This window comes from Protomyctophum parallelum (assembly GCF_964188405.1).
Source record: "Protomyctophum parallelum genome assembly, chromosome: 18".
In the NCBI taxonomy this organism is placed as follows: Eukaryota; Metazoa; Chordata; class Actinopteri; order Myctophiformes; family Myctophidae; genus Protomyctophum; species Protomyctophum parallelum.
Genome location: NC_139716.1, coordinates 4,018,094 through 4,044,028, shown reverse-complemented (window position 1 = coordinate 4,044,028; position 25,935 = coordinate 4,018,094).

The window sequence follows — 25,935 nt, the reverse complement described above, 5'->3', positions numbered from 1 at the left end:
CATAGCATATCATTTTAGGAACCTCAGTCTCCAGTAGGAGACCAAATGGAGAGTGTTTGGTAGGAACTAATCCTTTGATGTTTTTAAGGTTTATTATAAACCAGTAGTTTTTATGCACCACGTATGTAAAAACTCCCAGAAAACAGCAGGGTATGCTGGCACTCTGATTTAGGTTGAATCACAATTAAAGACTCTTCTGTTTCCCACTGCATTTAATTATATAGTTTAGATTCATTAAATATGAAGCTTACAAAGCAATCTCACAGTTAGCAGTTTATTTCTAGAATGTTGCATATAGCATGGCCTGGGGAGGAGCTACAGAGGGGTGGAGCACATTACCGGGGGAGGAGCTATTGTTCTCCTTTTTGGCCAATCAACACCAAGCAGTTAGTGGTTCCACCTCAGACTTTCTAGTATAAGAAGAGTTTGTAGTTGTCAGTTCTCCACAACTCCTCCAGGATATCAATCATTTCTGATCACATCTGACTGTGGACTCCAGACTTCAGCTGAAGATGAACTCTCTCAACAATGATGCTCAACAGGGAGGACACAAGGACCATCAAGACCTATGTAAGTTACTTATTGTGTCTATATGGATATACAACATGCCATAAGGATGTTTTTGTTTTGTTGGTGGCCTGGTAAAAATGTCAATTGTGGTAATTATCTAGTTTTTTGCTATTTTACGTTTATGAAGTAGTGTCCTCTAAACAATATTTCATTTGTCTTTGACCAGTGTTGCGTCATCAGTCTGGCTTCCCTGTTCTACCAGAGGTGAAGGAACAAATAAGCTTGGCTAAACAACAACACCACTGCTGTGATCAGTGTGGTAAACGCTTCCCTACAATGTCCAAACTTAAAACACACCAGATAATTCATACTGGAGAGAAACCCTATGGATGTGATCATTGTGGACAGCACTTCTCTCAAATGTCCACCCTGAAAAGACACCAGAGAATTCACACTGGAGAGAAACCATATAGATGTGATCAGTGTGGGAAACTATTCTCTCAATTGGCACACCTTAAATTACACCAGAGAATACACACTGGAGAGAAACCCTATGGATGTGATCAATGTGGACAACACTTCTCTGACAAGTCAACCCTGAAAAAACACCAGAGAATTCACACTGGAGTTAAACCATATGGATGTGACCAGTGTGGAAAACACTTCTCTCAAATGGACATCCTTAAATCAAAATTTGCTGGCAAAAACAACACTGACTGTTAACCTGCCTCCCGTTTAGGTATACAATTAGACCATTCGTCCGGAAACAGTGTCACGAGCAGTGGTGGAAAGTACATTTACTTGTGAGCTTGTAGATTGGCTATTTTAAAGCAGTTTTTAAACTGGAAATGGGACATTATGCAATATGAGTTTTACTTGTATTAAGGATTATTTGGATGCCGACACCGTTCTACTTTTACGTCCAGTATGTGACAGTACACGTGTGACAGCCATAACTTAAAGGAGCATTCAGTGATTTTGAGGGAAAAAAAACAGTAACTCCCCCTTCATATTACTGTGGATCAATTGTACTTTTAACATAATTCACATTATGAAATAGTAATAATGATGTTAGTGAAGTAGTTGTTACTGAACAAACAATATAGCAATGATTTACTAGAGCCATTTTAACAAAACATATCCCGTACAGCACCTTTAACATTTCACAAAGGAAGTTCTGTAGTTGAAACTAGTTGAAACTCATCAGAGTCAAAGAGGTGTAAACTGGTCTCAGTTCATCCATAATGTGATCATTAACAGGTGATCTGTCCAATGCCAGACAACCAGTGACCATTAACACGTTTAACCTCTGCATTTGAATGCATTGTCTATAGTGAATGAAGCATCATCATTTAGCCTGTTTACATTTTAACATGGGGAAAGAATGTGGGGTTTGTTCATTATTTAGCATTTGAAAAACATTGAATAAAAGTGCAGTCATCAGAAATAACATATGACATCGTAAAATATGTGAAGGCCTTCACATTGTGCCTACTATTTATGAAGACTGTCAAATTGAACTTACATTGCAACTTAAAAAAGATAGTACAGGAGATTCTGTAGTATAAGACTGTCTGCAATCATTTAGGGGGTGGGTGGCAGTTTGTGATTTGGAAAACAAATAGACTTACTGTTTCTTTGTAATGATGTAAATCACAGTATGATCAGTTGTTTCTTCACCAGAGCTTGGTTCTGATGTTACTGAAATAATGTAGAGCAATCCTCTTTGACTCTGCTGCATTAATTAATATCCACTTATATTATTCAATACTGTTAGACATATATTATCCAGATACTCATTGCATGTACATAATGTCCATAGCATATCATTTGTGAACCTCAGTCTCCAGTAGGAGTCCCAATGGAGAGTGTTTGGTAGGAACTACTCCTTTGATGTTTTTAAGGTTTATTATAAACCAGCAGTTTTTATGCACCACATATGGAAAAACTCCCAGGAAACAGCAGGTATGCTGGCACTCTTATTTATGTTACAATTAAAGACTGTTCTGTTTCCCACTGCATTTGATTGAGTTTGACTTTATTTCTCTTCTGCGCTGTAAGTTTTGTTATGTTTTATTTATATTGTTTCAGTTATTTGTTTCCTGGTTTACCAATAACTAAATAATCATGTTTTCTATATTATATGCTTTGACTCTGACAGTGTCTGTTATTTAGGATTTATGCTCACTCCTGCATTTACTTTACTCACGTCCACGTCATAGACTGATAGGATGTACTTATACTCATACATCAATGTATTATAATTTGGATATAGTTTAGATTCATTAAATATGAAGCTTACAAAGCAATCTCACATTTAGCAGTTTATTTCTAGAATGTTGCATAGAGCATGGCCTGGGGAGGAGCTACAGAGGGGTGGAGCATGCAGCATTTTGTTAGGTTGTGATTGGTTGAGCCATGATTCTATTCTCCTCTTTGGTCAATCAACACCAAGCAGTTAGTGCTTCCACATCTGGCTCTCTAGTATAAGAAGAGTTTGTAGTTGTCAGTTCTCCACAACTCCTCCAGGATATCAATCATCTCTGGTCACATCTGACTGTGGACTCCAGACTCAACAGGGAGGACCCAATGATCATCAAGACCTCTGTAAGTTACTTACTGTGTCTATATGAATATACAGCATGTCATAAAAAAATGTTTGTTTTGTTTTAATATTAGCATTGACTTAAAATACAGTTGTTAGTTTCTGCAATTTTAAGTACAACTAAGCAATGTTTCATTTGTCTTTGTCCAATTCAGTGCTGCATCATCAGCCTGGTTTACCTGTTCTACCAGAGGTGAATGAACAAAGAACCGTGGATATGCAAAAACACCACTGCTGTGATCAGTGTGGTAAACGCTTCCCTAAAATGTCCACCCTTAAAAGCCACCAGAGAATTCACACTGGAGAGAAACCCTATGGATGTGATCATTGTGGGAAACACTTCTCTCATTTGACCCACCTTAAAACACACAAGCGAATTCACACTGGAGAGAAACCATATGGATGTTATCATTGTGGGAAACACTTCTCTAATTTGACCCACCTTAAAACACACATGCAAATTCACACTGGAGAGAAACCATATGGATGTGATCAGTGTGGACAACACTTCTCTCAAATGTCCAACCTGAAAAGCCACCAGATAATTCACACCGGAGAGAAAGCCTATGGATGTGATCAGTGTGGACAACACTTCTCTGCAATGACCACACTGAAAAGACACCAGAGAATTCACACTGGAGAAAAACCATATGGATGTGATCTGTGTGGACAACACTTCTCTGACATGTCAAACCTGAAAAAACACCAAATGATTCATACTGGAGATAAACCACATGGATGTGATCAGTGTGGACAACACTTCTCTCAAATGTCCACCCTGAAAATCCACCAGAGAATTCACACTGGAGAGAAACCATATGGATGTGATCAGTGTGGACAACACTTCTCTCAAATGACCACCCTGAAAATCCACCAGAGAATTCACACTGGAGAGAAACCATATGGATGTGACCAGTGTGGACAACACTTCTCTAGAATTGCAAACCTTAAAAGACACCAGAGAATTCACACTGGGGAGAAAACCAAATAATTGTGATGTGTTATCTTATAGTGAAACAGCTGAACTCTCTGGATCCCACCAGGAACAATTGATTGATTTAATCTGTAGATTTGCAGTAATTTACATTTAGATGATTTATTATTTTGTCTCATAGTTTGTTCATGAATGCTTGTAATTTCCTTTGCCATACGGTGGATTTGACATTTTTGCCACGGTTTGTTTCTTAGTATATAATACGTTAAGTTTCTTCTGGGTCTCTCTCAGCTTCCACCATTTTATATGTTATGCATACCCTTTACCCATAGACTAATTTTTGCGTAACATTGTATGTAAGTAAAGTAGGCTAATATGTTATTAAATATACAATAGAGCCCAGGCCGTAATTCCCCCTTCATATTTCTGTTGATCAATTTGTACTTCTAACACAATTCACATTATGAAATAGTAATAATGATGTTAGTGAAGTAGGTATGGAGGCATGGAGGAGCAATGATTTACTAGAGCCATTTAAACAAAACATATCCCGTACAGTTCCTTTAACATTTCACAAAGGAAGTTCTGTAGTTCTGCTGAAACTCATCAGAGTCAAATAGGTGTAAACTGGTCTCAGTTCATCCATAATGTGATCATAAACAGGTGATCTGGGCTAAACTGTTTAAACGCATTACATGTATATGAGCATGCTAATTCTAGATGAATAGGATGGCGATGAAACAAATGTTTCCATGTCTAGATGAATTGCAAGTAAACATAATATTTTAACAGACTGGTCTTCTACCATGTTACAGATTCCCCAGATTTGCTGTAGTTTACATTTAGACGATTTTTGTTGTATGTCGGATGTAAATGTATGAATGAATTAAAACATTGAGAATCCTGGTGTAAACAATTTTGTTGTTTATTTTTCTTCGTATCAGGTTTTTTGTATTGACCTGTACTTTTGTTGTACTGTAACCATTCTACAAACTGAATAAAATGTTGAATCAATCGTTTGTCCGTGCTTTACAAAAAATATAGAATATCATTAATTGTTGTGTTACTCAACACTAAAACAAACTGCCTATGTATTTAGTTACGATGGATATTCCAAATGCTATTATGAAAGGTTGTTTTTTCTTCCTGTTTTGTTCTTCTTAGTATATCTTTAAAGCTTGGTCTATAGTTAAAGGTATATTCAGTGATTTCACTTAATTCAAATATCACTTATTTTTTTGTTTTGTTGTGATAATCCTCCCTACTATAGAGTGTGCTGGCCATATAAGGAGTTCCTCCCTGTCCCCAGTTAACCCCTGGGGGTCAAAAAACCTTAGGTTTCGTTTTTGACTCTCTATCCTGATTGGACGAAAGGCTGGGTCCCACAGCCAAAAACGAAACTTAAGGTCTTTTTTGTGAAATCACTGAATATACCTTTAAGCAAATCATCTTAGTAAATGTGTAGATGTTAAAATCCCCCAAACATGTTTGAAAATGAAACATCCATTTAAACATGCAGTCTTTGTTCAGTACCAGGAGTCTGCCCATCGCACAATCTCTTTGGTAAACATGTGGGTTGCAAATTCCATCCTAAAGGAGCGAGAACCCTGCAAAGATTTATCAGCTTGTGTTTTAGTTCAATTTCTTCCAGGTTCCCTTACAGTTTCACTTATATTCTGTATGTATCCTATATGGAGACATGGGAAGACCTCTGTTACTGAACAAACAATTATCAATGACTACTAGAGCTATTTTAACTACACATATCCCTTACAACACCTGTAACATTTCACAAAGGGTAATATTAAGTTCTGTGTGATAGACCTATTTCTGTAGTTCTTCTGGAACTCCTCAGAGTCAAAGAGGTGTAAAATGTTCTCAGTTCATCCATAATGTGATCGTTAACAGGTGATCTTTCCAATGCCAGACAACCATTAACACGTTTAATATCTGCTTTTGAATGCTTGTCTATAGTGAATGAATCATAAGCCATCATCATTTAGCCTGTTTACATTTTAACCCATTTTATCCTGACTTATCCTGACCATGAATTAATAATACTGTATGGACACATGTTTCTGCGCACACGCCTACACATTACACAATGGGCTATGAGGCTAAGAGGATTTGACAATATACTAATTTGTTGTTAGGCCTTGACCAGTTTTGTACAGAAACCAGACCACTGTCTTCTATACTAAAGTGGAAACAAATTGAACTTACATTGCACCTTAATAAAATAATAATAAAAGTACAGTGTATGTGGTAGTATACTGATATACATGAAATGAAGGCTTGTGTACTATTTATGAAGACTGTCTTCACTGTCATTTTAGGGGTGAGTGGCAGTTTGTGTTTTGGAAAACAAATAGGCCTAACTGTTTTTCTTTGTAAGATGCTGGGTCAGTGGGATGTAAATCACACACTGCAAAAAAAGCCAGTCTTGATATTAGAAAAAATAAAATAATTTGAGATGAAACTAAAAACAAGTGAACTAATCTGCCAGTGCAGTGAGAGAATTCTACTTGGTAAGAATTCTTGTAATTAGAAAAAATCTCTAGCCATTAGGGAAGTGGCAAACTCTTAAAATAAGTGATTTAAGCTTCATTCAAGCACTGGATTAAGTGAGATAAACTAAAAAATAGCTTGTAAAACTCTTAAAATAAGTGATTTAAACCTCATTCAAGCACTGGATTAAGTGAGATAAACTCAAAAATAGCTTATAAATCTATTAAAATAAGTGATTAAAACTCCATTCAAGCACAGGATTAAGTGAGATAAACTCAAAACTAGCTTGTAAATATCTTCAAATAAGTAGTTAACCCTCATCACAAGCACTGCATCAAGTGAATTTGACTCATAACTAGCTTGTAAATATCTACAAATAAGTAGTTAACCCTCATCACAAGCACTGCATCAAGTATATTAGACTCATAACTAGCTTGTAAATCTCTTCAAATAAGTGGTTAAAACTCATCCAAAGCACTGTATTAGGTAAAATGTACTCATAAATAGCTATTAAATCTCTTAAAATAAGTGATAAAAACATATTCCAAGCACACATTAAGTCAAATGCACTCAAAACTAGTTTGGTCGGTTCCTTCTTTCACAGGTAGTTTTACTTAATTGAGGTGAAAATATCTTAAAGCGCAAATAACATGCATATATATATATTTTTTTTATACTTATTTTCATATTGTATATGTCCCTCAAGCTTATTTCTAATGGTTTGAGCCTCAATCACCACTCTGATATAATCACCCATGACATTTATTTTTGTACTTCTGAAGCTGTTTTAGTTGCAGTACCACTATGTCCTCAATTGCGCCCCCGGTGTCATGCAAATGAGTATGCAAATTATTTCCCCTAGCCACACCCTCATCCCAGGTACTCCCCTCCCACACCTTTGACTCATTATAATATTTCTCCCTGGCAACGGCACATCAGCATCAGCGATTGGCGAAGCTTCTTCACTAATAGTTTTCCACTGCTGGTCGAGGTTTTATTTTGTTTTTCGCCCAACTTTGTGTCTTTGTTTACTTTTTCCAACGATGGCGGAAAATGCATTTTTATTCGACCCACAATCAGACTCTGAGCCGGATTTATCGGATTCCTCCGACGATGAAGCTGTTCAGCCTGCTTTGAGATCTGCACAACCACTTGGATCTATACCATCATGGTAAAGTTATAGAATACTAATAATATTATATTTGTTGATTGTTGGCTAATGATCGTTTCTATGTTTAACGTTTAGCAAGTAATACAAATAGAATACATTATATTTAGTCAACTGACACGTTATGACTGTCGCATATACTATATGGCAATATGTTTATCGCTCCAAAACTGACGGCGTTAATAAATCAACGTAACGCTGTTTTACCATTCATAGAGAAAGCGTTCATGCTGCTGGCTTTCTCCTTCTTTCATTCCTGTTCGTTATTCTAAAATAAATAGGCCTTTATTTTAGAGAGGCCATGTCTTGCGGCTGCCTTGGTGAAGAACAGTTGCTGGGTGAAAAATGTAAAATAATACAATTACAAAAGTGCCGTGTTTTTATGCTCTCAAAGTCCAGTGCTTCATGTGTTTTCATGTGGAACCTAAATGTACCCGTTAGGGTCCATTTGGTTCCATTTGTAGGCTATATCATTTAGCTGGGAACTTTGTGAACCACTGCTCTAGTCTACTCATAGTTGTATTAGTACAATAGAAATATACCAGTGATCAGATCGTCTTGTGCAATTGTTGGTTCATCTTCATCGTAGAAGCCCAAATCATGCATTTTAACCTAATTTATCCATATACTTAACCTACATGTTAATTCAGTACGTTTTTTAGTCATTCTGTAACATGAGAAGCATTGTGTATTTAAAGTAGGCCTATGTGATGTTTTCTCTTTTCACTCACATTGCATTGCACAGTGCGCTATTTCCGAACGTGCCCAGCATAGTATAGTCTTTGTATTCCTATCCTATGTATATTTAAATAACGTTTTTTTTTGTAGGTGCCAATGTGGTGATAGGTGTCGAACCATGGCGTTAGAGGTGGAGAACAGATGCTGCCAGGAAATACCAAAGGTAATGTTTATAGGCTAGTTACAATTTAAAATGTTGTTTTATGGGGGTGCATACTTAGTTTAGACTAGTCATTGGTTAGACATGGGTTAAGGTTATGTTTAGGTGTGCTGCCCCGTGGGAGGTTAGGTTTAGACTAGTCATTGGTTAGACATGGGTTAAGGTTAGGTTTAGGTGTGCTGCCCCGTGGGAGGTTAGGTTTAGAGTGAGGGTTTGAGATAGGTTGTAGGACTAATGACTGGTCTAAACCAAAAACTGCACCCCGTTTTATGATCATTTTAATTTCAACCATAAAACTGTGAAATGTCCCATAGGTCAGAGCACGTATGAGGCATCTTGAGAACAGACCTTTGCCAGACTGCATCACCATACACCCTGGGATGGAACCTGTGTGTTTCAATGTCTTTGTACTGCAACATGCATTGAATGTCTACACAGCAGATTATGGTCCTCTACTACTTACACGAGGACGGCTGCACAAGTAAGTATTTTAGATGTGTACTTTGTTTACAAATAAACTGGCATTTGAAATGAGAACGCAAACTTAATTCCAACATACATATTATGTAGCTCTGAAATGTAAACATTTATCCAGTAATGTAATCAGTGATTCCAGTAAATCTAATTAAAATGCTATTACCATAAGAGTCAAGTCAATGACAATAACCAATTATTACTATAAAGTTTTATTATCTACTCAATTTAAAATACAAGACAAGCAATCACAAACAACATAGTATTAATGTGCACAGTCAGTCAGCAGCAATGTTTAATCCCCTCAGTAGGGGTAGGGGGTTGACATGCATACAAAATAAAAATAAGTCCCTTTTTCCCCATTCTGTCGTTACAGGTATCTGGCATATCGAATGTTTGTGAGTTGGGTTTTCGGCTTATTGGGACGTGGAGTTCGAGTGCCTCTGCCTTCCTGTGCCGTCACCCGCATCCGGAATGAATACCCTGATGACCAGGGCCTGTACGTAGGGTTCAGAGCGCATGCCCTCGATTAAACCTCGACACATAGGCGTCGATGACCTCCTGCCTGTCTGGGTGGTCATATGCAGCATTCAGGTCTTCAGGTATCACAATTTCCCTCACCGCTTCCACATAAGGATTTGGCTCTGGCTGCAGAAGGACCTTGTCAAAGATGAGGTCCATCAAGCCTGTCACATAACCTGTATGGGGAGAATAAAATCATTTGCTTTTTGTTTATTATACAAGTTTGTAAGGCCATTCTTGTTTATATTTGTATGCCCTGCTGCTGAGTCAAAAGCAATTTGTTTATTACTTTTTTTTGTAACTACTTGTAGTTCCTTGCATGGCACATTTTATGTTTGTTATTTGAGTTTCTTGACACTGTACAAGTTTGTAATGCCATTTTTCTTGTGTGCTAGAGGCGAAATAATTTTGTTTACATTTCATGGTGTTACTTTCATTCACTCAAGTTCGTAACAACTTGTAGTTGACCTTGCACGGCAAGTGCTGCTAGTGGAGTGCAGTGTAATAGTTTTATTTTTTCCTCTTATGACAGCACTGTACATTTTATATTTTTATATGTCATGCTGTTTGAGTCCAAAGGATTTTGTTTACATTTCTTCGAGTTTGTAGTTGACCTTGCACGGCAAGTGCTGCTAGTGTGGAGTGCAGTGTTATATATATATATATATATATTTTTTTTTTTAAGCACTGTACTGTATGTTCTGTAATTCGAGTTGCACTTTATTGTACTTTTTTATAAATAATTATATTTGGAATAAAAATTCGTACCAAATGTGGCATCAACCTTGATTGGCCTCGCTCTGCATTCTCCTTTTCTGGCTTTGGGGAAGGCCAGCTTCCATTGGGGCTTTCCATCTTGACCAATCTTCTGAGGCCGGCCTGCATTTTCATTATAATGAAGTCCAGCAAGGTAGAGTCTGTAAGCAGATTTGAGATTCAAAGTAAAACATAGGTCAGATAAAAAAAATAGGTTCCCTATTTTTATTTTTTCACATCAATTTACCTGCAAAGCATTCCGATGTATTTGAATGTGACGCTCTTGGGTGCAAATTTGATGACGACACTGTGGTAACTTTCCAGAGAAGAGGTCTGGTGGTGTGGGCTTAGTTTCTCCACGTCCTTCATCAGTCTCTTGCTGTACAACAGCTTGTCCAGTTTGTAGACAAGTGGACTCCCTAAAATTGATGAACATAACATAAGAAATTTAATTATTCCAATCAAACATTTTAAAATGACATAATAAGCTTGATTCTGTTTAATTATCTGCAGAAGTTTATATCCATAATATTCTAAACACACCTGGTGTAAGCCATTTCTTCTTGTCCCTTGTAAGACGTGGGGGATGCGGGCACTTTGGGAAAAGTGGTTCATCCTTGTGTGTGTGTATGTTACAAGCATGGTTCACCATGGCCCGCCATTTGGCTGCTCTAATGTCTGCCGTGTCTGATGTCTTTGCAGTCCAGTACATGTGTCTGCGTATGCTTTGGAGCCAGGGACGTAATTTTACAAACTCCTTTTTTTTGCACATCGGCTCCAGTTTCTTTGATAGACCTAAAATGTAGAATAGTCACATGAGCATCACGTATTATTACGTAGCTATTTAGATCTGTTATTTTACTGGTTTTTGTTTCAATCAGTAAAAGCAAATACTGGTGTGTGTATATATAAAGGTTTTAGTTCTTCATAAAATTATTGCACAATTATAAGAAGACATTTATACATCATAGGGAAATATACCTTTCTCCACATGCCACACATCATAGAATTGCGTGATTTTTGCTTCCTCCCTCAGGTACTTTTGGATCTGAGGGTGACGATCAGTAACAATGCAGTTCACTGTCATCCCACGATCGTCCAAGAATTTTAGGCTTCTCTTCAGGCCTTCTAGCTCCATGTGATAGCTCCCCCCAACTTCATTGCTCTATATACAAATTAAGGGGTTGATTTCAATGAAGGGTATAACATTTATGGAAGAGAAGTATAACATACCGGGAGGTCATTCTTTTACACTCACCTGAACTAATTGGAGATCTATGATTTTGTCTTTATCCAAATCCATCATGGTGTAGCTGCCATATTTTGCACAATGGCCTATGAAAAAAGCAAATCATGTATGAATGCATTGTTAATGTAATCTAAAAACTATCAATTTGTAGTTTTTCAAATACAGTGCTATTTATAGCCACAGAAAAGACCACAAACATTGCAATGTCAAAAGGTTATGTTACCGGGACTGTCAGCCCTCATGTCTCCTCCTAGTATGACGCCACTTTCTGGCCTCTGTTCCTGGAGCAGGTCATTCTGGGAGTTTCTCCAGGTGTGTACAATGGCTGGCTCAATCATCCCTTTTGCATGGCGCCGAAAGGTCATGTATGTGTGAATCTGCAAATTCATTGCTTTACAGATCTGTAGGACACAAATTAATCAATTAGGTCACCAACCTAAACAAACATTCCTAGAGAAGGCTGAACCAGGACCCCTAAGTAATGTGAGGGGGGGGGGGGGTTGTGTACCGTGCCTGTAATGTGTTCACAAAATGTGTGACAAAATGTAGTTACCTTTTCCAGCTTCACATACGATGCACCGGACAGGTACACTGCTGCAGACAGTTGGACATTTCCGGCTGGAGTTGATCCAATGATTGGCTGACTCTCCCATGATTTTTTTGAGTCACAGTAGCTGCACTCATAGGACACTTTCAGTAGGGTCCCTTTGTTTCTCAAAGAAACCACCAATGCCCCCCGGCACACAGAACAAGTCTGGAACAGCTCCATAAGTTTGGACTCAAAAATGATGTATTTATTTTCCTTGTGAGCTGGAATGGGCTGTACATCTCTGAAGAAAGAAAAGACAATAAACATGTTTATAGGCCATTAGATTACTGTTCACACTCAGTCATACCAGTAATGTCCCTATCAATTACACCTTTGTCCACATACCTTAGAAATGACCTTTGATCATTGAATTAATTCAACTATTTTGTCAAGGTTAAAAAATTTAGCACATCTTCAAGCTCACAACAAGTTGCTTGACGCTTGATAGTTTTGAAATGGCTAGCCTTAGTCTTTTGTATTCATGGTTTGGTCATGGGATAAAAAAAATGCCTTCACCTACTTTACAATTTAGGCTCTTAATCCAGAGCGATTTACAGAAAGCCAGAACAAAAACATGGTAATACATCGAATACAGCTGCATACATAATGTGTACCTTTTTGGTATAAATACTTGTTATTATTGTTTTGTTCAGTACACATGTTTCTCTCCTATTTAGATATGGCAGCTGCTGTTTAGAAACATTTGATGCCTATATGTTACTCACAAAACATCTTGGCTATCTTGCAAGAACTGTAGGGACTCGTCAGGGTTGTATTCTGAACCAGACTCTTCAACCACCATACTAGTAGACTCAATTGTGTCCTCATCATCTTCTTCCACAGGATCTAATCTACGCCTCTTACATGGCGTTGACCGGAAATGTGGTGGTGAGATGCTGCCTGTCTGGTCTGTGTTCACACCACATTCGACTGTGTTGGGAGGAGGTGATGGAGACCAACCAGAATCTGTCTGTGTAGCTGAAAGACACAAACAAATACATTTGTACTATCTAATATAGATCATAGCCCTAGGCTCAACGACCATACAAGAAATATATATACAACGGCTAAAATGTAATGTAGACCACTGGTTCCCAAAAGGACCCCCAAATTGACACTAATTAGCCCACAGACCCCCATTTGAAAATATATGCCATGGACCCCCATAAGAGAAGATTTTTATGGCTCTAGCAGTGATTTTCAACCCGTTTAATTTCAAGGACCCCCCAGTTTGACATGCATTAGTCTACGGACCCCTATTTAATATCATTTCTATCTCTGGGACCCCTAATTTATATAGTAAAAGCTATGCTAATTTAACTCTCAGAGTGTACAAATGGAACCAAATTGACCCGTTAGGGTGCATTTGGTTCCATTTGTGCACTCTCAGAGTTACAGACCCCATAAGGGTCCATTTGGTTCCAAATTATCATTTAGCTGGGTCCCCCCTGGAACTCCCTCAAGTACCCCTGGGGGTCCCCGGACCCCACTTTGGGAACCACTGATGTAGACAACATGTTATGTACCTGCCATCCTATAGCAGGTAGTTCCCATCTTATTTATATGCATTTGATGCATTACCTAGTGTAGTCCTTACTGTAAAGCAACCTGAATTGCGTCCGTGTATTGCCTAAATTGAATTGCAGATGACATGATATAATGGTAACCTACCAATGCTGCGAAAATTTGGTTTCCTCAATGACAGCTGTGTGCCATATGTCCGTGTGTCAGGCTTAGTCTGTGAACTAAAGTTTTCCATTCTTCTCAGCAATGCACCTGATGCGGGTGGCTGAGACTCCTGTGATATTGTTGCCACCTGTAGTATAAAAACAGCCAATAATGACATTTTCATTCTGTATTTATGGGAATAAAAAACGAATATATACGGAGTAACTAAAATATATTAGACGTATGTGGGACAATTGCTAAAATAGTTGTAAATCTATGTAAAAAAAACAAATAAATGCAGAGATTAGGGTCTGCACAGGGTGCCACACTAGCACTTTGAGGAGAGATTAAAGACAATAGCAAGGCATGCACATGGGGTGATCAGGCTTTACCGTCATGCTTTGAAGCAATGACTTCGTGTGTTTACAATTTACATTTCCAAAGAAGAAAGAAATGAATAATCACGGTGACAGTGCTATATACTATCCTGGAGTCGATCTGAAAGACAGACCCGACCCAGGAGACCCTATAGCCATTAGCCAAAGACGGACAGTAGGGCTAGCCCTGGTCCAGTGCTTGCTACAGTAGGGCTAGCAGCACCATGCCAACATTTATGTACTGAACTGAACAGTACACAGAAAAACAAAACGTAAAGGTCATTACACACTGGCGAATTAGCGACGCGATGCGAATAAGCGATCTGAAAATGCGAAATATTGCATGTTGCAGTTCGCCTGCGAATCTCTGCAAAATACGACACCAGAGCGAACAAATAAAAGCGAAAACGGTCGCATTTTCGCACATTCGCCACTGATGTGGAAGCTTGCATGGACTTCAATAGTTTATTTTTAAATGCGAATTAACCAGGGCTAAGACGGACACAAAACAGTGTCGAATTATCACTACAAAACATCACACAAAGTTAACATAGGAAATATTATAAAGTACTTACATTTAAACGGCGGATTGTTGGTATTGATCCCCGCTTCAAACGCCTGGTTGCTGCGAACCCAGCCGCATGCATCCCCAAATTTTCATAAGAATCCACCGTAAAGTGATTTTGACACACAAACAGATTTGGCTTGATGTCGGAAGGAACGCTTCCATTAAAAATAAAATTAAGCCATACCGCTTTTGTGTCTTCTTGGGAAGGAATTGTATGCGTGTTAATGCTTGGGTTGATACAGTCTATAACTGCACATTTATGAATCCTTACAGATGATTTACTCTTAGGTTTAGACATGTTTTAGTCGCGTACATCCAGGCAGTAATGATTGTCAACAACAAAAGTTTTTCTCAGGCAGACAGCTGAGGGGCGGGGGAGTTCTGAAGAGGGCGGGGATTATGCAAAACAGGGCTGCATTCGTGACGTAAATATGAGGGCCGAATCAAACGAGCCGTCTATACATGCAATTTACATAAAATCCCATGTAGCTTGAGAATGACTAATTGTTCAAAAATGAGTCTTTGTGGAGATAGAAAATACATAGGGGAGCCAAAAAAACACATACAAAATTAAAAAAGTTGAATTTTATGTTATAGCTCCTTTAAAACAAAAAGGTGATTATTCTTCATTCTAGGATTGTCATGAGCTAAAATCTTAAAGGAATTCCCAGTAAAGAAATGAAGGCATAATGAACTTTGTCAACATTTATTAAATGTTTAAAGTGCACAAGCGCTTTGCACAGGCCAACACAACATACCAACACTGTATAGTCTACCAACACAACAGTCACAGTACCAACACAGTCTATACCAACACAACCCAATCATTACAGGATCTCATGCAGTGCAAGCTAGGTCTCTATAAGGGATTCACACCATGTTCCTGGATGCGCACTCTGACTATACCACATGTTGTGGTAGTGCACATGCTGTGTACCGTTCAGGGGAGCGGATCACCCAACCGTTCACGGGACCCCATAAGGACCGATTGAGTGCACTCTATACGGATCGATGCTATGTGAAAGCATTGATTACAATTTAATTAAATGTGCTCTGGTGCAATGTGAATCATGGCCAGGTTGGGGACCAGGCAACCGTATTCGGGAACAGTTTGAGATCAAACTGACTCGGTGTGAATCCCCTGTAAGACTACAGGAAAGAAACAATGTCTAAAAAAAAGTGTAAAACAAAGAAACCATGAAAAGCATTAGTTCAGTAAGAGGGGTCTCCCCAGCTCTTGAATAAAAACAGACCCATCTGAAGTGAGTGGTACTGTACAGTACAAGCTCTCCTCCCTGGCCTGTGTGTGTCTGTGTGTGTGTTAGGCTGTACACCAGTGACACTAGGTGGTGAACAAACTGTCAGGCTGTGCAACCGTGACACAGCCACACACATAGCCGTCGATAGGAGTGGTTGCGTTTCTCGATTGGATCAAATGGTATCCACACTATCCTTAAAAGGAAAATGGGTTCTCTATGTAAAAGGGGAGACATCTTTTAATGAACCAACACTGTACAGCAGAGCTTTAAAGGGATAGTCTTGTCATCATCTACTCGGTCTTATGTGGACACCCCGGGCAGTTTTTAAGTTGCTTGATTCAGTATTTAGATATATGATATTCATTTTAGCTGCCTGGGGTGTTCACATAAGACAGAGTAGATGATGAAATTACCCTTTTTTTTTTTTTTAAGCGAAATATCCCTTTTAACTGTATGAAATACTTGCGATTAATATAGTGGTTGCAACTGTAGGGGAGACCGGGGTGAGTAGTGCCACTTTTTACTTAAAGTGTCTTTGAGGCAAGGGGATTACAGTAATGCCTCCGACTAAAATATGTACATATAGTTTAGAATGTTGTGCATCCCTGAGAACAATCACTTTGAATCTTAAATAAACTGTTTAAGAAATATAGCTTCAGAAAGAAAATTGGTTTCGTGGCACAACTCACCCCCGGTGTGGGGTAAGATGTGCCATTAGAGAGAATACGCTGGGGTAAATTGTGCCATTGATAATTGGGGCAGGGGGAGGGGAGGAGGAGGGGAGGAGAGGGGAGGACTGGGCAGGAGGAGGGGAGGGGAGAGGGGAGGGGAGGGGAGGGGAGGAGAGGGGAGGACTGGGCAGGAGGAGGGGAGGGGAGGAGGGGAGGACTGGGCAGGAGGAGGGGAGGGGAGGACTGGGCAGGAGGAGGGGAGGACTGGGCAGGAGGAGGGGAGGGGAGAGGGGAGGGGAGGACTGGGCAGGAGGAGGGGAGGGGAGGACTGGGCAGGAGGAGGGGAGGGGAGGAGGGGAGGACTGGGCAGGAGGAGGGGAGGGGAGGACTGGGCAGGAGGAGGGGAGGGGAGGAGGGGAGGACTGGGCAGGAGGAGGGGAGGGGAGAGGGGAGGGGAGGACTGGGCAGGAGGAGGGGAGGGGAGGGGAGGACTGGGCAGGAGGAGGGTAGGGGAGAGGGGAGGGGAGGGGAGGGGAGGAGAGGGGAGGACGGCAGGAGGAGGGGAGGGGAGGAGGGGAGGACTGGGCAGGAGGAGGGGAGGGGAGGGGAGGACTGGGCAGGAGGAGGGGAGGGGAGAGGGGAGGGGAGGACTGGGCAGGAGGGGAGGACTGGGCAGGAGGAGGGGAGGGGAGGACTGGGCAGGAGGAGGGGAGGGGAGAGGGGAGGACTGGGCAGGAGGAGGGGAGGGGAGGGGAGGAGGGGAGGACTGGGCAGGAGGAGGGGAGGACTGGGCAGGAGGAGGGGAGGGGAGGACTGGGCAGGAGGAGGGGAGGAGAGGGGAGGACTGGGCAGGAGGAGGGGAGGGGAGGGGAGGAGAGGGGAGGAGAGGGGAGGACTGGGCAGGAGGAGGGGAGGGGAGGAGGGGAGGACTGGGCAGGAGGAGGGGAGGGGAGGGGAGGACTGGGCAGGAGGAGGGGAGAGGGGAGGGGAGGAGGAGGGGAGGACTGGGCAGGAGGAGGGGAGAGGGGAGGGGAGGGGAGGAGAGGGGAGGACTGGGCAGGAGGAGGGGAGGGGAGGACTGGGCAGGAGGAGGGGAGAGGGGAGGGGAGAGGGGAGGGGAGGACTGGGCAGGAGGAGGGGAGGGGAGGAGGGGAGGGGAGGACTGGGCAGGAGGAGGGGAGGGGAGGAGGGGAGGACTGGGCAGGAGGAGGGGAGGGGAGGAGGGGAGGACTGGGCAGGAGGAGGGGAGGGGAGGACTGGGCAGGAGGAGGGGAGGGGAGAGGGGAGGGGAGGACTGGGCAGGAGGAGGGGAGGGGAGGACTGGGCAGGAGGAGGGGAGGGGAGGGGAGGAGGGGAGGACTGGGCAGGAGGAGGGGAGGGGAGGACTGGGCAGGAGGAGGGGAGGGGAGGACTGGGCAGGAGGAGGGGAGGAGAGGGGAGGACTGGGCAGGAGGAGGGGAGGGGAGGGGAGGAGAGGGGAGGAGAGGGGAGGACTGGGCAGGAGGAGGGGAGGGGAGGAGGGGAGGACTGGGCAGGAGGAGGGGAGGGGAGGGGAGGAGGGGAGGACTGGGCAGGAGGAGGGGAGAGGGGAGGGGAGGAGGAGGGGAGGACTGGGCAGGAGGAGGGGAGAGGGGAGGGGAGGGGAGGAGAGGGGAGGACTGGGCAGGAGGAGGGGAGGGGAGGACTGGGCAGGAGGAGGGGAGAGGGGAGGGGAGGGGAGGACTGGGCAGGAGGAGGGGAGAGGGGAGGGGAGGACTGGGCAGGAGGAGGGGAGGGGAGGAGGGGAGGACTGGGCAGGAGGAGGGGAGGGGAGGAGGGGAGGACTGGGCAGGAGGGGAGGGGAGGACTGGGCAGGAGGAGGGGAGGACTGGGCAGGAGGAGGGGAGGGGAGGACTGGGCAGGAGGCACCGGGCATCGCTGCCAAGTTTTTAGGAGAGCGAAGGGATGGGCGAGAGAGAGGAATTGAAACCCTGTCAGTCTTCCTTTCGTATTTGCGAGGCATGATGGATTTTAGTCTAAAAAAAAGAATGTCACATAGTTTTAGTGATCAAATGTAAGAATACAATGTACAATAACAATAAAATACAATAAAGTAGTATATAGTTAAACAAACAAACAAACAAAAACAAAAACATAGGTTGGGGTGAGTTGTGCCACTGGCACAACTCAACCCAGGCCCTTTGGCACAAATCACCCCAAGCCCACCTTTTTGAAAAAAAAGCATTCCCTAGCTTTTTTGAGCTAGCATCATGCTAACTGTATAGACTCATAGTGTAGCTTACTAGTGCACTAAAACATGTGTGAATTGTTTTCAAAGTTGTCTACAAGTGTTCATACAAAGAAATAAAAAAAACCTTTATCATAGAAATTTTACTTTAGAGGTCCAAAAACAGTTTTTTGAGTTTAAATGTGCTAACCTCTCAAGCCAGGTGCTTCCCTCTTCAGCAGGCTGAGTGAGATGGATGCCTCATCAAACTTAAGTGGTCACATGATCAATTTCTTCTATGGTTTTCTAGATAACAGGGGTGGCACTAATTGCCCCATGGCACTACTCACCCCGGTCTCCCCTATTCATCATTTAGCTAAGCTGAGGACCACCTGGAACCCCCTCAAGGACCACTGGTGGTCCCCGGACCTCTGGTTGAAAACCACTGCCATACATTGTCTGTCTCTAAACATGATGTCCAGCAATACCAAAATGCTCTGCTGCACACCATGAGGGACTCGATGATGAGGATCTTCGAAAGACACTCACAGTGTTCACTCAGAACATGTTCAAGCGACATTGGACAATTTTCAAGATCCCTTAACCTCAATGGCCACTGCTTACATGCAAGACAAAACCATTAGTAAGCTTTTTAATCCAGTTGAACCAGAAGAGATGGTGGCATCCCGAAAGGCTTGTAGACGAAAGAAAGGACAATCAAGGGAACTCCTAGCAGACCTACAAGCTCGTAGCGCGCCACGAGCTTGTATAGACTATTTTTGAAAAATTGAAGAATGACTGACATAGAAACATAGCTTTTTCAGAAAGCTGTCAGGGTGTAGAAGACATTTTTAGAATCTGATCTCAGGTCAGAATGGGTTAAAGTAAAAATTATATTCATTGATTGGAAAATAATAATATTAAACCAGAGTAGAACTCCCACCACGGGACTCGGCCAATCAATTAATACAGTTGCAACCACTATATTAATCACAAGTATTTCATACAGCTTAACTTAAAACAAAAAAATTAAATCACTCACAGCACCTTTCAGAAAGCCAAATAACAAATCCACAATGTGTTGAGCAGAACAGTGTGGCACAGAACTAAAAACACTTACAGCACCGGACAGAACTACAGAAAACAGAACTATACAAACGGGGCTTTTAATCTTGGACCAGCCCTGCTGTCTCAAGAAAAGGCAATCAGCTAGCCGTGCTACTTTGACATACTTAGAATACTTGGTATTCAAACCAAAACAATCCACCTGAATAGCTCTAGGTACTGTCCATAAGACTTCCAGTCTGCCATGGCTTTTTTGTACGACGGTGTGGCGTCACGCTCATGGATATTATCCTGCAATATTTCTGTCTGCAAGACTGACAGGAGTGTTGCCACACATTTTGGATAAGTGAGATGCATTGTGTAGTAGTAAGCAAGCAAATAAATCAGACCTTCCAGGATGTGCTCCTCTGAAAATGTAGTGACTGGCGTGTTTCCGATCGCAATGAGACAGCAGGTCGAATCCAAGATTAAAACCGGGCTGGAGAGAGATCTCTTCTGCAGGTAGGTGTTGGGATCTTCGAGTGGCTAAAGGGCAAGAAAGAAAAACAAATGCAAAATTTCATGAGTGTAGAATATTCCAAGTATCCAGTGTTGCAAGTAGATCGTAATTGGGCTGCTACAAACTCGTTACAAGCACACTGATGTAGGTGATGAGGTTGCATCTTTTTCAAAAAAAAAAAAAAAAGGATAACCTGCAGATTTGTCATATTTGTCATTGTAATATCTCCTGCAGTGACGTAAATATGTTCAATGTAATGGGTCCTGGGACCCAGGAGTGGTCTTTAAGTACTTCAACAACATACTAGACAACAATGTACGGCACAGAGTACAGTATTGCATCCCAGGACCCCGCAAGGGTGAAATGATTGTGACCTTATTTAGTGAGTCTAAGGATGCAGGCTATTTGCATCAATGCTTCTGTGCAAATTCTTTGAGAGAAATAAATGTACATAACCCAATCTAGACAAATTAGCAGTCAAGTGAGGTGGTTAAAAAAACACACACTCCTACCTCAAGGACATGAAGCAACACCTCACTGGCATCTTTTCTTCCATCACTGGCATCTCTTCTTCCCGTCTTCTTAGCCACGGTTGATGGTGACGGAAAGAGAGTTGGGAGTGCCCTGAAGAGGGCTATGGCAAACTCAACTAGGACAGAGGAAAAAAACAACATTAATTTGGTACAAAAAAATAACATAGGCTATATAAATCTTTATTGACTCAGCCTTAAATGTACGGTCCCATATATCCCATTTGAAGCCATGTGATGAAACAGCTATACAGTTTCAAAGAGACAACGCGACTTTCGTTGATCTCGACAGTCACTCGATCCTGTAGGTTTACACTCTAACATTTGACAGATTAGACCCTTCCTCACCCAGGAGTCAGCCCAGCTCGTTATCCAGACATCAGTCATATCACAACTTCACTATTGTAACCTGACCTCCATGTGCACTTAAGCCTCTCCAAATGATCCAGAATGCTGCAGAATGCTGGTCTTCAACCATTTAGACTCTACATTAGCCCGCAACACTCAAATGCATTGCCTTGTCCTGGCATACTGTAAAATTAAAACTAAATTGTATGCCACAGCAACATACCTCTTTCCAACGGCATCGGAGGCTTAACGGTCTTCTTATGCACTGCATAGTACTGCGCCAACGTCTGGAAGGCTTCCCATCTCTTCAGCACGTCATCCCAGAATTTGGGGTTGTCCTTGCCCAGGATCCGGCACAGCTCAGCCTTCACCTAGAATGCAAGTTAGTGTTAAAACGTGCAACAACTGCTTTGTGGATAGGCCAAAAAAAAACAACTGCTTTGTGGATAGGCCAAAATAACTAGACCACCAGACTCCCACAGATCTTTATATTAGGGCCTCTCCTGGTTTCTCTTTGCCCAAAATAATAATAACTGTATTTAGCACCTTTCACGAGATGCAGCTCAAAGCGCTTTACAGAGCAATAGAAAAGAAAAGAAAAGCAAGGGCATAAAACATTAAAATAGCAGTAATGCAATACAGTGAGCACATGAATAACTAAGGCTTTTAAAAGCTCAACTACAAGAGGCAAAACCAGTGTAGGTCTTGAGCTGTGCTTTAAAACTGTCTACAGAGGCTGCCTGTCGAAGGTATAGTGGGCCCATAGAAGCAGAAAGCTGCTTTACCGTACTCACAAGCATGCATGTTGCAACACAGAGCTTGTAGATTGGCTGTTTTCACCAAAGAGGGTCGCTAGGGTTCACACCAAAGAGGGACAGTTAGGCTTCAAGGTGTTAAAGGCTTACATGTTTAAGTTCCTTGAAACATGGATAGGCTTCAAGGATCTTGGTTGGCCGGTCTTCTTCCTTCAATGTATGTATGCTGTCGATGAAAGCTCTTCTTGCTTCAAACTCGAGATCAAGGAGCTGAGCAACCGCCTCTTGGTTGGGCTTTGGCTTCTTGTAGAGATCCTGCAGGGTCTTGTAATGTCTGGCCTGTGCTGGTAAACTATCGTTCTCTGGTACAATGGCTTGTGCTGGTAGACTAGGCGCTAAAATGAAATAAAAAATATAAATAAATCAGCAATAGGTATCGGACAGGTCGGTCAGATTCTATAGCTTTTAACAAGTCTAGAACATGAACTCATTCTGGACGGGGGAAACCCTTGGTGTTATAAGCATTATGTTATACTTCAGCTATTGAAAAATAGCAGATCTACAAGCTCATAGCATGCTACGAGCTTGTAGATCTGGGTTTTTTTTTAATCGTGCAAATGTGGCGCAAATCTTTGAATATTCTTTCAGAGTGAATTTCTTTAGCTCAAATGTTTGCTCTTGGGGGTCACTGGAACAACATATTTTCAGATGGGGGTCGGCGGCCAATTACATATATTTTTGGGGGTCCTTGACATGAAAAGGTTTGAGAACCACTGACATAGAAACATGGGTTTTTTCAGAAAACCGTCAGGATTTAGAAGGCATTTGTAGAATCGTCCTCAGGTCTAAATGGGTTAATCTGAAGTGCAAAATATGGGAAACCACCATAACTACTACCACAAACGGATACACAGGTCAGCAACTCTGTACACTCATGGCGGCCTTGGCCTAATCAAAATGCATACAAAACTGGAAGTCCTTGAAATTAGGTTTGATAAACACTGCCATAGCAAAATGACATTTCCACTTACATGAACCAGAGCTGCTCCTCAAATCTCCAGGGCTATCAGAATGGCTCCTCAAATCTCCAGGGCTATCAGAATGGCTCCTCAAGTCTCCAGGGCTATCAGAATGGCTCCTCAAGTCTCCAGGGCTCGCAGAAGGGCTGCTCAAGTCTCCTGCAGGGCTCGCAGAATGGCTCCTCAAGTCTCCATGCTGCACAAATAAACAAAAGATAAAGCTAGAAAACGATGAGATCAAGCAAGAATGCTCTAATTGGCTGTCCCTTATCCCTGGATAATATGAAATTCAGATGGGGTCGGCAGCCAAATACAGATAATTCTGGGGGTCCATGACATGAAAAGGTTTGAGCGCCAGTTTTAGCAAGAATCATGCAGGACTACCTCAGAAGTGGTTTGAGACAAGATGATCGTTGATCCAGACGCTGATCCACTTGTGTCTGCGTCATAATCGTCTCGCTCGTCACTTGTGGAGAAGACAATGCGACGTCTTTTCTTAGTAGCTCTTGTTGGGGTCATGGTGGTGCCCTGCTTCTTGGGGGACTTTATATTCTGAAGCCTCTTCTGCAGAAAGGCAAGAATAGTTGCCTGTGTAGACAGGACACATACACACGTCACTCAAGACATACATACTGTACAGTACTTCACAAGTCCAAGAAAAAAATATCACACATACTCACGTGTTTAACAGAGTCTGCTTTATCCTCCAACATGGGGTAAAACTCCACCATTCGCTCGGCCATGGCAGTGAGCTCCTGCCTTGAAGGGTACCGTTCCTTGCCTTGCTTGGCTCTCAAGAGAGAGATCATGCTAACGACGGTGTTCCTCACCAACCTTTGAATTATTAAATAGTTTATTAGCATTTTTCAGAAACAAAACAGGAAAGTACGGTTCAATAGAAGGTCTGCTAAGATTATTTAAACCAAAGAAAGCCTATGGCATGTTTCCACTGAGTTTCTTATACCTGCATCTCAGCTCCTTTGACATGACACAGCCTCCCTCTCTGCCAGTGAGGGCCATCTCATAGTACACCTTTCGGACTTGCTCCAACTCGCTGTCTACATATATTACATACTCTGGTGGACTGGGAAGCTGTATGGTCATCTTTGCAGGGCTTTTGGGTTTCACTGCTGTTGTTGCTGCTGTTCCGCTAGGTGAACATTGCAGAGTTTCAGCAGGGCCAGCTTTCTCTGGTAAGGACTTCGCATTCTAAGAGCAGATAAAACAATAGAATAAAATAAAAAGGGTTAAACAACTGAACCAATTCAACATGTATTCCGTTACTGGTATTTTTAAAACAATAGTTGTATTACCTCTGGGTGAATTAGAGCCCACAATCGTTTTCTTCTCCCAAAATCTGACAGATCTGGAAAAAGTTCTTTTAAATCTCCCGGAGTGAGAGAGCGAAGCAGGGCTTCATCAATGTCAGCAGCTAATAGAAATACAGCAAAAATGAATAATACAATACATGTATACCTAGTTTAATTGTTTTAATGGTGCAGTACGTGACATGTTTGGTTGTATATTTTTTTTAAAGTACATTTTCCGTGCAATCTTTCTTAATAGTGTGTTTGTTCAATGTCCCCCCGTTTTCCCTAGCACTTTGGTTCTCAAAGTGGGGTCTCGGAACACTAAGGGCTCCAGCTAAATGATTGATGGTAGGAACCAAATTGACCCTTGGTCTGAAACTCTGAGAATTGAACCAAATGGACCCCATTTGCACACTGAGTTATGGAGTGCATCCCAAAACATGTGTCCTTGGCATTAAACAAGGATAAAGCATTGCAATTTGAACAGATTACAAATAAATGAGCATACATTTTTGTATACTTGAAGCTGATGAGTACTGATTGGCAGAAACTGGCAACAGGGACCCAAAATTAGAGTTACAATAAAAAAATCTGAGATGTAAAGACCACAGTTCCGGAAGTCTTCTATACTATAGAATTGATTACTAGAACAGTATAGAATAAAAATACAATTTTGACATTTATTTTTTCAGCTGAATATCAAACTGACATACCTTTTAATTTGGATTGAGTGACACTGTCCAGTTTATCCATACTACGGTCCATGATTTACTCCTTTACCTGGTAGGAAGATGGGGGGGGGGGAAAGACACAATTGCTGTTATGGCCAGGAGGCACCAATTGCAACTCACTGCTTTTCTTATGTAATGCCATCTTAAGGCTTATGGCCACTGACGTGCCTAACGTTATGCAATCATTAAAATGTGCAGTCAACATTAACAACTGATTTGCAGTTAAAAACATAAATTCAAATCAAGCCGAAATGACCAAATTACAATTACATACATTAATAATAATAATAATAAAACTTTATTTGTATAGCACCTTTCATGACATGAAATGCAGCTCAAAGTGCTTTACAGAACAATGGAGAATAAAAGAAAAGCAAGGCAACGACAAAAAACAAGCAGTAATGCAATACAGCAAGGCAACGACAAAAAACAAGCAGTGATTAGTCTTAATAAAAACGAGCCCCCTTTCCATTTCTGGTTAACTTAAGCACAACGTGGTGTCAGTCTGTCCGTTCATCCCCGACACCAGGTTGCTGCAGTCAGTTTTTGCGGGCCGAAATAGCCCCGGGGGCGACTTATGGCTGCAGCGGCGTTCCGTCGATAAAGAGCAGAGCTAATGGAGGCCTCAGACAGAGCCTCGACCTGGAGTAGCGGTAGCGGAGCTAGAACGGCCGGGCCTCGTTAAAGCTAGTTGGACTTCTAGCATCGGAGCTAAA